Source organism: Anneissia japonica, unplaced genomic scaffold, assembly GCF_011630105.1.
Source record: "Anneissia japonica isolate Jap-2015-1 unplaced genomic scaffold, ASM1163010v1 scaffold1118_len251929_cov158, whole genome shotgun sequence".
Classification (NCBI taxonomy): domain Eukaryota; kingdom Metazoa; phylum Echinodermata; class Crinoidea; order Comatulida; family Comatulidae; genus Anneissia; species Anneissia japonica.
Genome location: NW_022730222.1, coordinates 42,577 through 48,754, shown reverse-complemented (window position 1 = coordinate 48,754; position 6,178 = coordinate 42,577).

Below are 6,178 nucleotides of genomic sequence, written 5' to 3'. Positions count from 1 at the left end.
TAGAAATTTTATAGTTTTATTATAGAGAACTTGTCATATCATTTGTATAGAATATTCTATAGAATTTCTATAGAATATGCAAGATGTAAAACATGTTGGTAGGAGTATACTAGTCAGACACGAATGTGTCAATAAAATATTGAATGAAACAAAAAAAAAATTAAAAACATAGAAATTACATTAAATATGTGTATATAGTATGTTATAGAATTCTATAGAAACTAGTTCCTCTATAAAACTTATTTGTGGCCAATTTCAAGGAAGCGGAATCACAATTTTCCAGAAATTCAATCCGGTATTGGTAAACACCACAAACAATGAGTTTACTGATGGTGTCTCAATGGGTTCGCCTCTTGGCCCAGTTTTAGCTAATATTTTAATGACTCAACTAGAAGAGCCTATTGTTCCTAAACTTATTAAATCAGGTACTATTAAGTTTTATACTCGTTTTGTTGACGACACGCTATTATTAGTTAAGCCCAATGATTTCCCGCAAATTCTAAGCTACTTCAATGCTTTTCATAGACAGATAAATTTTACTTTTGAATCATTTGAAAACAGTGACACAGTACACTTTCTGGATTTACAATTTAACAACAGTGTAGGAAGCATGAGTATATATCGTAGAAATACACATACAGGTCAATATGTCCATTATGACAGCTTTGCTCCATGGAACCATAAAATCTCCTGGATTCGTAGTTTAGTTTCTAGAGCCCACAGATTGTGTACTCCTGATAATTAAACTTCAAACAAAGCTTAGTAACATAAGGAAGTATGTCTTGGAATGGGTACCCTTTAAAAGTTGTTAATAATGTACTTAAGAAATTAAATGAACCTAAATGTATACATAGGCCTACTGATGATAGTTACGTAGATGTTTAAAAAAGGTAAAGAAACGCTTTATTTTTATACAAGACGTTTTTGTTTGTGTTAATTGGGTTTTTACACTAAGCCTGTTATCAATTCCCCACTACGAAGTGGAGTAGCCCAGGGAAATAATCCCAACGCGTGGCCAACTATGGGATTAAACTGCCTTTAATCGCATTGCGTGGTCCACTCGTATACGCGTTGCTTTATTTTGCGAGGCTCCCTAACAGAAAATCAGCTTGGAATATATTGTGATATTTGTAATCAATGCTCCCATCGTGTCTGCAGTGGACTCACTATTAATGAATTTAAGTTCCACTCATCAAATCAAACCTACTGGAACTGTCTTCGCTGTCGTCTGCCTGACTTTTCAGATTCTTTTTTTGAAAAAAAAACTCAAGTGAAAGCTCATCATCGTCATCATGATCACCATCGCTCAACCAGTTTGCCTCATCTAGCTTCATTAAACTCTACAGTACTAACTGCAGAAGCATTAAAAATAAACTTTTTGACTTAGAGGTGGGGGTGTGTTAATTTCAGTTAAAAATAGTTTAAGACCATCTTTAGTTTCTACACCCTCCATTGCTGAAATTATATGGGTATCTTTCACATGTGACAAAAGAAAGTTTGTTATTGGCTGTTGCTATTTTCTTTACTGGTGATTTCAACCTCAGTTCCATCAATTGGAAAGAGAATGTTATTTATACCAATAATACTACAGTACTCAAATTATACTTAATGTTTTTAATAGGGCTTATTCAACTGGTACAGTATCCTACCCATATGTTTCCAGTTGTTAACTGTAATGGTGATTATGGAAATATATTAGATCTGTTTTTATGTAACGATATCAGTTTTGTATCCGATTGTTCTGTGAATCATCCTTTGGGAACATCTGATCACCTGTCAATAAATATTACACTTAACTTACCATTGCCTTATTGTAAACATAATTACCAACAAAATAGATATGACTTTACAAAGGCTGATTTTGTTCAACTACGACATAATATTATAAATGCTCCATGGAATGATATGTTCAAATGCTCTTCTGTAGACAATTTATGGGAATGTTGGTCAAATATTTTCCAAAAATGTATTGACGTTGCTGTCCCCCGTATTAAGTACAAGGGTAGGCCAAGAAATCCATGGATAACCTCAGATATTGTTCATCTTTCACATAAGAAAAAATATCTTTATAGAAATTTTTTTTTTAAAGGTGCTTGTAAAGAAAGCATTCATTGGAAAAAATTCACTAAAATTCGTAATAAGCTTCGTCAACTTACTAGAAATAGTATAGGTTATTCTTAGATAAGCTTGGAGAAAATTTCAAATCCAATCCTAAGAGATTCTGGTCATTTGTTCAGAATAAACAGAATGTCAGCCCTCCATCTGATTTTATGTATGAGGGTGTTATTACAGTCATCCACTAACGTATGTCAAGCTTTTAATACTTATTTTAAACAATGTTTTACTATTGATGAACGTGTATTGCCAACTTACTCTGATTATCCTGCACATAACTCACCTATGGAAGACCTTTTCATACTTCCTGAGTCTATCCATAGTATTATTATTAAGCTTAAAAATAATAGCTCACCTGGTCTTGATGGCATATCTGCTAGAACCCTTAAACCCATAGCAGATGTCATTTCTTATTCTCTTGATGCCGACTTATTTAACCTTACCCTTTCCATTGGGGTCATCCCCACTGCTTGGAAAACCTCATGTGTGTCCCCCATATACAAAGGTACTGGTGAAAAAATGGACATCAAAATGTACCGCCCAATTGCACTAACATCTGTCATCTGTAAAATCCTGTATCGCCTAATTTATAACCATGTGTATAATTTTCTTGAATCTAATTCCAATTTCTCACCCTTTCAATTTGGTTTCCGTAAAGGCTACTCGTGTTCAACCCTCTTGACCCAAGTTTATCATCATTGGGCCAAAGAACTTGACAAAGCTAAACCTTGCAATATTCATGCCTTCTTAGATTAGAGTAATGCTTTTGACAAAGTGAGCCACCACACTCTCCTATCTAAGTTACATGCCATAGGTTTCTCAAGGCAACTGTGGTCTTGGACCAAACACTTCCTAACTAACAGATCTCAATGTGTCCGTTTTCAAGGCAGCATTTCAAATTTTGTTACCGTGACATCTGGAGCACCTCAGGACTCCATACTGGGACATTTATACTTTATTATACTTACTAATGACTTAATTTCATCAATTTCTCCCGGTACGACAATGTTCCTATATGCAGGCGACTCGCTTATCTAGAGACCCATCCGAAGCACTAATGACCATACCACCCTCCAGAATGACCTTAATAACATATTTCAATGGAGCCATTTTAATAGCATGACCCTTAACTGCAGCAAATGTAAAACCATGTGTATCATTAGAAAGAAAAATGTCCATTCAAACTATACCATAAATTTCACCCCTCTGTCCTTAGTTACCACGCACAAATACCTTGGAGTTACCATTTCATCCGACCTTAAATGGAACGCACATATAAGTTGCATTACTTCAAAAGCACTGCCCACACCTAATTTAATTAAACGCACTTGTGGCCAACATCCTCTTTCTCTTGTTTTTTTTTTTAATTTTTAGTAGGCCATTATTTGAATATGCGTGCACTGTCTGGAATCCTCAAAATTAAATATTGAAAATATTGAAACCGTTCAAAGAAACTTCACTCGCTATTTTTTAAAAACTTTACGATTCCCTCACCAAACCGGATACATTCAATTCACGGATCGCCTTACTCACCTTAACCTCTTATCTCTTACAGATAGAAGAGATTTCCTTTGCCTTATGTTCATTTACAAAAATATTCATGGCTATGTTAACTTTTCGGTTACCTCCTTCTTATCTTTTAATACGCGCAAACCACATCCCACACTCCATGTATCTCCGGCACGCACTAATGCACTGCATTTTTCATTTTTTCACAATACCCCCTTGCTATGGACCAACCTCAATTTAGCCTGCAGACAATCGCCATCTATCTCCACATTCCGGAAAAATCTCTTAAAATGATATTGCTGATAATTGAAGTATTGCATATGTTTATCAAAGGAGTAGTAATAAAATTCTTATTTTTTGGTTTATAAATTTTAAAAATTAGTATTAAAAATATTCGTATAAGCCCCGCCTACTGAAGATGGTCAGTGAAGCGTGAGTAGAGCTGATGACGTACACTCGGTATAACATCCACAGCAATACCGAAATCGTATAGCGCGACACATGAAAGAGGAAAGCAAGCAAAGAAATGGAGCAGTTTGAGTCATATCAATTTGAGCCACTAGAAAGTGATTTTGAACACGAAACACCTGAAGACCATGCTTTGATCGAAAAGCAAAATCGATTAGGGAATACTAACTGGTAAATTAAACTTTACGAATTGAGTACTACACTACTGTGTTCTACTAGGGCTGACGGCCGCCTTACTTAGGCCTAGCATAACACTCTACCGTCACTGTGCGTACGAAGGGTTACTGTTAATAATATACATTGTTTTCGTCTACATTAGCATACAATTTGTACATAACAGGTTCTTATGCAAAATTTTACATTACAATTTAATTTAAAAAGCTGAAACTGTCGATTTCTAAGGTGTATTGTATACGACCTAGGCCTTCGATGACAGTAAACGAAGCGCCGATTCGGCGGTCATCACGTCACGTTATCAATTGGCTTCTTCATGTTACCGACTACAATAAAAAGTTTAATTTCTTATTTTAGTTGGTATATACGAACTATATAATACTCACAAATCGTTTTTGAATGTTTATATAATAATTATTGTTGGAATTTCCAGCGTATGATCACCCTATGCCTTGACTGGAAATATCGTAAACAAGCACTCATCGCTTTAGTCCTATTTTATTTACTTTTGATAGATGATCAATACAAATTACCATAGATTTATTTTTATGGTAAAGCAGATGCAGTAGTTAGTTATTTTTTATCAATGAATACTCATTAACATATTTATATCATACGACATAAGGGAGGGGACCTCCCCCCGTTTTCCACTAAATTTAAACATTTCAAAGCATATCAATGTTATGTACTGTATGTATTGAAATATTTGAAGCTCATTATCCTTTGTTTATATTATCATCAAGGTGCAAATGTGGACACTGTCAGGAAATGAATGCTATCGAAGAATGTCTGTGCTGTCACGAGGTTCCAGATGTGGTTGCAACAAGAGACAGAGATATTACTGTGACTGGTGATCTGAATTGCATTACTCGCCATCCAGGTTTTCGAATCAAACTGTCTCGATGTATGGAGTTTGCAGATGGCTAGGAAGAACACTCCAAAGAAGTACATGTGCAGTGAAAAGAAATCAGCCCATGAGTAAGTGGTTTCTGAAGGCTGCATATAAACAACACAAACAACTACGGTATTGTTAATTTATACAGTAAGCTACACACAATATAAATGAGTAAACAGCACCACACCCAGTAATAAACAAGAAAGTATAATACATACTCCAAGTATTGAAATACACGCCATCGTGTTGGGATTCAATATTTCGACATTAATTATGTCATCATCAGGAATGAAAAAATTATCCATATAAGCAAGCTTATATGCACTAGTACCAAAAGTGTTTAACCAATCAAAACATTACCTCTAGTAGGTGACATAGCAGTGATTTAAACAAAAGATCAAAGCATTCTTACTCTAATGATCAAAGATACCTACAAAAACAAAGAAAGCTCTTTTGAAGCTCTGAGCCCATTGTTAAGCAAAGGGTGTAGTCTACGTATAGCGAACGCTTCTTTAAACAAAAGGATAGACCAGTTTCGGGAGCTGTCAATAATGTTAGTACTAGAAAATATTAAACCTAATTTATTACTTACATTACAGACGACATTATCATTTTCAAGTATACCCTGTAATCCTAAAACATATTGGAATGCCTCACAGTTTTTAACATGATCAAATATAACACTATCAGATCGTGAAGAATGTTCTTTAAGTCTAGTTATTAAGCACCTATCTGTCTTACCAATATAATCACTATTGCAGCCTGGACATTTAAAATGATAGACAACAGAACTTCTGTACTCCTTAGGGGTTTGATCCTTAGTAGATATAAAATGAGAAACATTTTTATACTGCAATAAAGTTATGAATTTTACCTCTTTAATTAAGTGTTTCTTTACCTTATTTAAACATCTACGTAAAATGAACTCACCTGGTTTTCCTAGATAAGGCAATCTAACCCAAATCTTAATCAAGCTATCATCAGTAGGCCTATGTATACATTTAGGTTCATTTAATT